We start from the raw sequence: 9,830 nt of genomic DNA on the forward strand, positions 1-9,830 counted from the left end.
AATGCAGGCAACTTGAGCCTCCACAGCTTATAGCACCAACTACATCCTTTGCTCCTACTGCACAACTAACAAGGGAGAAAGGGCAGGAAGCTCTAAACAAAAGAGACTGCACCCAGAATAAATACTCTAGTAATCCAGATGCCAAGACACCAACAAAAAATTACAATCCATACCAAGAAACAGGAAGACATGGCCCAGTTAAAGGAACAAGATAAGCCTCCAAGATGACATAAAGGAGTTGAGACGACTAATCATAGATATTCAAACAAATCTCCTTAATAAATTCAGTGGGATGGCTGAAGAGATTAAGGATATTGCGAAGATATTGGGTGCTTGCTTTGGCAGCACATATTCTAAAATTGGAATGATACAGAAAAGATTAGCATGGCCCCTGAGCAAAGATGACATGCAAATTCATAAAGTGTTCCATATTTTTCTTTACGGCCTGGTAACTGTAAGCTTCTACCCCAAATACTCTTTATAAAAGAAAAAAAAAAGACATTGGATGAACACAAAGAAGAATTTGAAAGCATACATAGAAAAATAGCAGATCTTATGGGAAGAAAAGATACAATAAAAGAAATTAAAAATACACTAGAATCTGGAAGCAGCTGTGGCTCAATCAGCTGGGCTCCCGGCCAGCACACGGGTGGCCCTAGGTTCGCATCCCGGGGCCTCCTTGTGAAGGCAGGCTCACCCACATGCCACAGAGAGCTGCTAGCCCAGGCACTGCAGAATGCCGCTGGCCTGTGATTGCCACAGAAAGCTGACTCAGCAAGGTGACACACACAAGAAAAAGGGAGACAAGCAAAAACGCAGAAGAGTGCGCAGTGAATGGACACAGAGAGCAGACAGCAAGCAAGCCACAAGGGGAGGAATAAATACAAAAATAAATACAGGCACAGAAGAATGCACAATGAATGGACACAGAGCAGACAGCAAGCAAAAAGTCACAAGTGGGGGGGTGGATTAAAAAAAATACACTAGAATTATAATACAGCAGATTTGAGAAGGCAGAAGAAAGGAATGGTAAGCTCGAAGAAATAGCCTTTGAAAGTGAATATACAAATGAACAGATAAAGAAAAGAATGGAAAAAATTGAACAAGTTCTCAGGGAACTAAACAACAGCAAGAGACATGCAAACATACGTGTCAAGGGTGTCCCAGAAGGAGAAGAGAAGGGAAAAGGGTAGAAGAAATCTTTGAAGATATAATGGCAGAAAATTTCCAAACCCTGTTGAAGGACATTGATATTCATGTACAAGAAGTACAACATACTCCCATTCAAATAAGCCCAAATTGACCATCTCTGAGACACATACTAATCAGAATGTCAAATGTCAAGGACAACGAATTCTGAGTTAAGCAAGTGAAAAGCAATGCATAACATATAAGGGATACCCAATAAGATTGCATGCCAATTTTTCATCAGAAGCCATGGAGGACTCTCACTTCTGGACTTTAAGCCATATTACCTAGCTGCAGTGATAAAAACAGCATGATACTGGCATAAAGACAAATACATATTCCAATGGAACCAAATTGATGGTACAGAAACAGACCCTTACATCTATGGTCAAGAGAGTTTCAACAAGCCTGTCAAACCCATCCAACTTGGGCAGAACAGTCCATTCAACAAATGGTGCTGAAAGAACTGGATATCCATAACCAAATGAAAGAAAGAAGACCCCAATCTCACACGTTATACAAAAATTAACTCAAAATGGATCAAAAACCTAAATATGAAAGCAAGAAGTATAAAGCTTATAGAAGAAAATGTAGGAAAACACCTTTAAGACCTGGTGGTAAGTGGCAGATTCTTAAAAGGCATAAGAGGAGGACTGAGATGGACTTATGATGTTTAATGTATGTAGGAGTGTTAATTAGCTTTATTGTAAAAGTGTGGAAATGTGCAGAGTTGATATTATAATGAGTAACAGCTGATTTATAAATGGGAATGTGGCTGAAAATTGTAGTCTGTGGATGTAAATGCCAAGTGACAGAAAGCTAGAGAATAATCCAGGGACTGAAAAGCACAGTAAACCCAGAGGTAGATTAGAATTGTAGTTGATGGTACAGATGCAAGAGTGTCCTTTATGAGCTAGAGCAGATGTACATCACTATTGCAGGGTGGTGGGAATGTGAAGAAGCATGGGAAAAATACAACTGAAGTGACCTATGGACTGTGATTAACAGTAATAATGTAATATTCTTGCATCGATGCCAAAGATGTACTGTGTTGATAATGGGGGAGTATGGGAAAAGTGTGCCAAATGTATGCTACAGACCATGGTTTGTGGTAATAGATTGATGATATTATCTCATAATCTGTAACAAATGTTCCACCATGGTGTGGCATATTGATAGAAGGCGTTCTACGGGAATTCTGCACATGTGCATGATCATTTTGTAAAGTTCACAACTTCTATAATAAAAATATATTTTAAAAAATAGTAATAGAGTGGGTTGGGGGGGGGAAATACATCAAATGTAAGATATAGACTATAGTGAGTAGTAAGATTTCGACAAGATTCTTTCATAATTTGTAACAAATGTCTCATGACAATGACAGGTGTTGGTGGAGGGTTGATGTTGGGACTCCTATATGATGTTATGCTTGTTTGCTTTGTAAGTTCACAACTTTTACTATACACTTATTGTTTATGTATAAATGATGTAAATAATAATAATAATAGGGTGGGTTGGGGGAAAATATAACAAATGTGAGATACTTTGGTTAGTAGTAATATTTTGAGGATGCTCTTTTGTTAGTTAAAAATGTTTCATAACAATGCAAGGCATTGGTAGTAGGGTGAGATATGAGTCCTGCATGATGTTTATATGCTTGATTTGTAAGTTCACAACTATTACTATACACTTACTGTTTATGTATGTTTATGTATGAATGATATACTTCAAAAAAATCTTTTAAAAGATAATGATGATAACTAACTTGAATTGAACACTTTCAATGTATTAATTACTGTGTAGGCTTTCTTTTTTCCATTTATTCTGATCAGTTGCCCTAGCACGATTTACCCCACTCTAGAGGAGGAATCTGAAGATCAGACAAGGCCACTTGTACAAAGTCACTTGAGCCCAGGTCTAACTGTGCCCTTAATCACTGTGCTTTCTTAAAAGAAAGTGCCCTTGTCAAAAAAAAGGAAAACAAAGAAAAAAAAGCACCATCAATCCCAAGAACACTGACTGGTCGCCAATAAAAGTCATATTTCAATTTGCACCTCAACTACCAATCCCTGAAAATCCCTCAGTAAATGAGATGTCCACTTTGCAACATTTCCTGACCACATTATGACGATAGTGGAATTTTTCTTTTAAGTCTCTCATCATTTCAGGAAGAAGTCATGTTCTGCAAAGAAAAGCATTGATGAAAGATATATAATACTGAGCTTTCTCAATTTTGCTCTGGTGAGAACCAAATCCCAAACTGGAGGTGATAGCTTAAATTTTGGGGAAGCTCTTGGGGACCCAGAACATGGTTTGGCTAGAAGGTCCATTTTTGCCTTCAGGTCAGCAGATTCTTAAAATGCAAGACAGACAATAAATTGCATAGGTGTGGGGAAGGACGTGTTAGATAAACAAGTCAACACAACCCTAAAATGTTAGTCCCCTAACTGGAGTTCAAACAAACTGTTGTGTCAGGTCAAAGGAAGGGAAATCACGTCTGTTCAAAGAATGGAAATCGCGTGTTTGAATGTGCACATTCCTCGGCACAATCTGTGTAATTGGCATTGAAGTGGAAATATTCCTTTTCGACAATATAGTATATAGAACTATATTCATATTTATGTCCTTCCAAAGAATCATGTTTAGCTCAATTACTATCCATGATTATGGAGTCTTATCATTACTATCCATAGAAAGGTACTTTGGTTTAAAAATCTGATTCTAAACAATAGTCAAAATTTTAGTGACCTTTACATATTCAGGGGTGTTTAGTGGTATTATATTTAGTGCCCATTATAAACATTCAGATACATTTATTAATGCCATTTAATTCCTAGAACTGCCAGTATTTATATGTCTCATCACTTTTATTAATGTCTAGTTTGACACTTTCTAACACACCACCCATGATTTATGGATATTCGCACCTTTTAACTTATCCGAGACACCACGGTCAGTTCTGCGTTGCATATGATGCAGTCCCCAGGGCAAGCCACTGCAGCCCAGAGTTAACAGATTTTGACTGGCGGCTCAACAGGCTCCTGCGGACGCTTAGGCAGGGGTCCCTGGCCGACCCCCACCACTGCCTTAGCAGCCCGACGAGGGTCCTTGACCAGATGCCACAGCCCAGTGACCGCAGGTGCCGCCATGTGGCATGACTCTTTGGCAACCTCTCAAATGAAAGGCAGTAAAGCGCAGTGGAAGGTGACTTTGGAGTCAGACAGACTCAGGTTTAAATCCTGCTCTGACACTTAATCTGCAAAATAACCTTGGGCGAGTCGTTTTCTCTGGCCTCCTGAGATAAAGATAATCATGGTGCGTTCCAGGTGGGGTGAACGTGGGCAGCAAAGCAAAGCAACGATTACAGACCTGCTCCCCAAACCCCAGCCCTGGCTGTCATCGTCTAGTAGCTCAACATGGAGCAAGTTAACTCACATCTCTCTAGGCCTTTATTTTCTCATCTGCAACATGAAGATAGTTGTAATTTCTCATAGGTTTTTTGGAAGGATTAAATTTTTTAAATAAATAAAAAACATGTTTCACAATACTTGGTACGTAGTAAGCAATCCATATCAGCTAATCATTTTTATAAAACGTATATGAAGTTCCTAGCCTCAGTTACTATGCAACACATTGAAGAATGAGAACAACTGAGGAACTAGTGAAAGGACTTTATATTTATATATATAAAATACCCTAGAAAATATACTTTACTATTCAACTTTTAGGTCTTATTTAAACTTTCAAAATTATTTCTTTCTTTGAAGAAGTCAATCCTTTAGACACATATTTTGAAGTAAAGCATGCATTAGGTATCCTTGCTACCAAAATATCTGTGTTTATTTTTTCTGAAATAGTTGTGGCTGATGTAAACACTTAGCAATCAAGGCACCTTAAAAATGTTTCTCTATTTTCATGTTTTAGGATAACAGTATTTATCCTAAAGAGAAATGTCAAATTACTAATGCCTTCAGTATTCCTTTTAGAATGATACATATTTATAATATAATAATATTCCACCTCTTAAAAAAGGTACATTTAAGCTTCTGAAAGGTAATAGTTACATAAATTTTCCTCAAGCATTTTATGTAATTCTCTCAAGAATACTGATGATTTCACACATCCATATTTCTTTCTCCTTCTAATGGATTTGTTTGTCTGCTCATTCAATCAGAATATTTTAGCTGAGTATCAAAATAATTACTGGTATTTAGAAAATCATGTAATCAACAGGCAGGTATGGCCATAAATGATATACATATTTCATTAGTTTTAAAATGTGCTCATTCTTCATAGCAAATTTCATATTGGTGGCTTTCGAAATGACTTTTGATGTATCATTTATATTTATCACTAAAGGTACCTAACTCTGCTCCAAGAAAGTTTACTTTTAATTTCTAAACTTTGGTGATATAGAGAACATCTCCATTTCCTATTGGTACATAATTTATGTATATATTATCTGTATATGCACATATAACAATATACTCTATATAAATACGTAGTGTTATATTAAGTGTAGCAGCAGGATATGATACTAACAATCTTCCTCTAGCCCTTGCTCTCATCCTCTCCCTTCTGCTACCATCACTAGTAGTACTGATTACGCCATCCGTACCCATTCAGTAATCACAATCGCGTACACCAAGGAATTCTGCATTTCTGTGCTCTTTGTTCCTTCTCATAGCCTCTCCATCCTTTTCTAGCCTCTATACCTAACTCAACACAACTGCACGGGTCCCTGTGTATGCTCACACGCACACACGCACACACACACACACACACACGCCTGCAGGGAGGCTTGGCTTACGCATATGCAGAAAATTATCTCAACTATTTTCTATTGTGTTGGTAACAGGAGAATTGCAAGTATACAACAGAATATTGACCAATTTACCTATGCCCATATATAAGTATGTCATTATGCAGTATACGGCTACCCCTATCTTCACGTCTTCCTTTTTGGTCAATGGCGGTGTTCCTTCCAGATGCTGGCGCAGAGAGGAGGCTAAGTGCCCGAGCCTGAGAGCAGCATGGTGCATGCTGCTCACAGACCCTCCCCTCCTTGTGTGCAGCATTTTCCAGGACATAACTTAGAACATGGTAGATGATGGAAATGGGGAAGAGCTCACCCCCTCTTGGGTATTTCTTCATATGTGCAGCTGCAGCCTCCTTAGATGTTAGGTTTGGATGCTTATGGCAAAATAAACACAGGTGTGAGAAAGCTGTAAGAGCAGAAGTCATTTTATCCCTAGTTCCTGGCAGAGGACCTAGCACATAGTAGACGCTCAAAAATATAGAGGAAGTGGCTGGCTGATGGATGGATGCAGTGTAAACTTAGCTCCAGGAAAAATAAAAAGAAAAGTGGGAAAAAAGATTTCTCTTCACCAAGTATTCTGCTAAGTATTCTGAAGACGGAGAGGAGAATCTATGGATAGAACACATGGGATATCTCCCAATTATGCAAAAAGGAATTTGGCCAGGTTTCCATTAGGGTATCCGAGTCTCTATCTGGTTACAGGACCCTAGACACAAACTGAGATCAAACAGAAAAAATCAGAGAGCGATCCCTGAGTCAAACCATACTCAGATTCCTAGTACACTGGGAACCAGGGAAAATCTTGTTGTTTTCATGGGGCCTCCAGCCTCAAGGGAAACTTTTATCGTTGATGTGGAGGCCACTGCACATGGCCACCGGAGGTTCTGAGGGGAGGGAGAGGGAAAAACAGGTGTAATACGGGGGCATTTTCAGAACATTGGAATTGTCCTGAATAACGTCGCAATGACAGATACAGGCCATTATATATCTTGTCATAACTTACAAAATTGTGCAGGAGAGAGTGTAAACCACAACGTAAACTATAATCCACACTTCGTGGCAATGCTCCAAACTGTGTTCATCAATTGTAACAAATGTACCACACTAATAAAGGGTGTTGTTAATGTGGGAAAATGTGGGAGGGGTAGGGAGTGAGGCATATGGGAATCCCCTATATTTCTTATGCAACATTTATGTAATCTAAGGATCTTTAAATTTTTTAAAGTATATTTTTTAAAAGTGTATAGAAAACATCTCTTAATGACAGTCTGATATTATCAATAGTCTACTGATCATATTGCAGTTAACCTTGTATTCATGATTGCTTAGGGTAAATGACATATTAAATTCCCATAAAAATGTCTTCCAAGTATACAGTAAACATTCTATGTGCTTCCTAAACTTAATGCTAATCCCGGAAACAAACAGGCTGGGAGGTGTAACCACTGCCCCCTTTAAAGAAAGGGTCATCCCAGCAATCAAACCTTCTTCCTGTCTTATTGGAAGTGAGTTACCACCGGGAACGCACGGGCAAAGGACGCTCACTTTCTGAAGAACACAGCAATCCAGCTGCCTTCCTGGTCTCTCCTGACTCAGCATTTGCTAGACTGCAGTATTTGCCTATATTCCATGCAGTCTTATTCTAACTTGGTAATAAAAACATGGCAAGATGAGAGATGCACCAGGTTTCATGCATTTTAATGACCTAATATTTGTTAACTTGGAATGAAATATAAAATATATCCAGTTTTAGCACCCTAGCAAATGGAATGCCTGACCATCTGTTCATCTCCAGCTTTTATACTCCTCAGTCGTTTTGCTTCCACGTTTAATTGTAATTGCCACTTTTATGCTGATGGCACATCCTGAGACCTTTTTAAATGTCTCTTCTGGCCCTCCTCCTGACCCTCCGCTCATCTAAAATGATGGCTTAATCTCAATTGCTTTTAAAATTATGTCTTAAATTCAACAAGCGTTTTCTTGAATTTTCTATTTTATCTTATTTCTTGCATTCTTTCTTACATTGGCCACCCCAGACCTGTATAGCTTTTCTTTCATCTCTGACTCTCTCCGTTCTATCGCAGCTGAAGCCTTCAATCACATTTGTCTACTGCATGTTATAATTTTGCTTTCACTTTGGCACCTACTCTGCTTAATTAAATAATTTGTTGACACACTCAGATTTCTGTTTACTCTAGCCCAGGCATTCCTGCCGAGATAATTACAACCAAGGCTTCAGGACCAACCCATGGGAAAATGTTGAGTAGGGAACATTTGTCTTTGAGCTTTCACCACAGGATTTATCAGTCTATTTCCTTTTTCCTCTTCATCTTTCTTCCCCTCTCTCTGAGATTCCCAGGCTACTAAGACAAATACCACGCAACAGGTCGGCTTAAGCAACAGGAACTTAGTGCCTCAGGGTTTCAGGAGCTAGAAGGCGTTCTCCCTCCTGGGGTGGGTAGCTTTCTTGCAGGCCAAAGCAATCCTTGGTCGGTGGCTTGCCCCTTCACGTAGCAACGTCCTCTCCTTTCTCTTCCGGCTCTGTTAAATTCCAGCTTCCGGCTCCTCCTCGCAGTTTTCTCTTTTATAAAGCCCCAGTAGTAGGATTAAGACCCCTCCTAATTCAGCTGACACCTTAACCAGGGGCGCACCCCCACAGGAACAGGCTTTCCTGGGATCTGTACTTCCACCTAGCACACCCCTCCCTCTTCCTTCCCAACAGGTGAAGGATAATTCAGCCCAGGTGCTCCTATCCATTCTTGATTTTTAAATACCCTAACCCATTGTCCTTAAATCTAATTGTAAGTTCATTTTCTCTATAGGATTTTAAAATATAGTGAAATTAATAAGATCCCAATTCTGACATTCCCACTAAAATATTACTAAATAAGAAACCTGTCGGCTCTTAAGCACTCGGGTGAGTTCAACTTTGTTGAAAGTGAGATTTCTTGTATATCAGCTGTACTCAGGGCTCCACTGTCGGTGCTAGGGGTAAGGAGATGAATAAGCCCCTAGACCTTAAATTCCCAAAGCCTGGAGTCTAGTTATGAAAACAGACACAGAAATAGAAAATCCCAACATCACATGATGAGCGCCATGATGATTATCTGTATGGGCCTTGGCAACATGGATAAAGGGCAACTTCTCTCAGCCCCTCTTCTTCATTTATATCTTGTTTCCTTTCTAAAGCAAATGTTGTCTGGCCAGGCTCTTGATGAATAATAATAGGTAGCAGTTATTGAGAAAACACCATAAACCAGAGGTTGGTGTAAAATGTATTACCTATATCAACTCATCTAATTCTCATAAATGACACTATTAAGTTGATTCTTATTATCCCCATTACATAAATATAAAAAACAAGACACAGGAAAACTAAATTACTTCTCAAAGTCAGGCAGATAGTAAGTGTAAAATATATAATTGGGTTCCAGCCATTTTGGCTCTAGAGCAGCGCTGTCCAAAAGAACTTTTCTGTGATGATCAAAAGGTTCTAGAGCTGGGCTGTTCAATGCAGTGATCACTAGGCACAGGTGAATATTGAACGTTTGAAATGTGGCTAGTGCAGTTGAGCTACTGAGCCTTGTACTGAATTGAATTGAATCAACGTAACTTCAGTAGCCATGTGCCTTGGACAGCACAGCTTTGACCTGCCCCTGACCTGCAGGTCTGCCTGACCCCCAGCTCTACGCATCTCCAGGACAAGGGTTTAGTAACGTGAAACGAGGGCCAGACTGAGAAAAGACGCCCAGCATGACTCTCCATCAGAGAAGTATGTGGTTGAACAGCTGCTCTAGGAAACACCTCAGGACCTGAAGGAACG

General features: G+C 39.4%; 1 non-coding gene across 1 annotated transcript; it reads left to right on the forward strand.

Moving 5' to 3' along the window:
* Positions 1–329: 329 nt before the first annotated feature.
* LOC111761002 (U6 spliceosomal RNA) lies at positions 330–436 on the forward strand. The gene has a single exon (XR_002794494.2). It is a non-coding gene; the product is annotated as a U6 spliceosomal RNA (small nuclear RNA).
* The last annotated feature ends 9,394 nt before the right edge of the window (positions 437–9,830 follow it).

The sequence above is a fragment of the Dasypus novemcinctus genome, chromosome 20 (assembly GCF_030445035.2).
Source record: "Dasypus novemcinctus isolate mDasNov1 chromosome 20, mDasNov1.1.hap2, whole genome shotgun sequence".
Classification (NCBI taxonomy): Eukaryota; Metazoa; Chordata; class Mammalia; order Cingulata; family Dasypodidae; genus Dasypus; species Dasypus novemcinctus.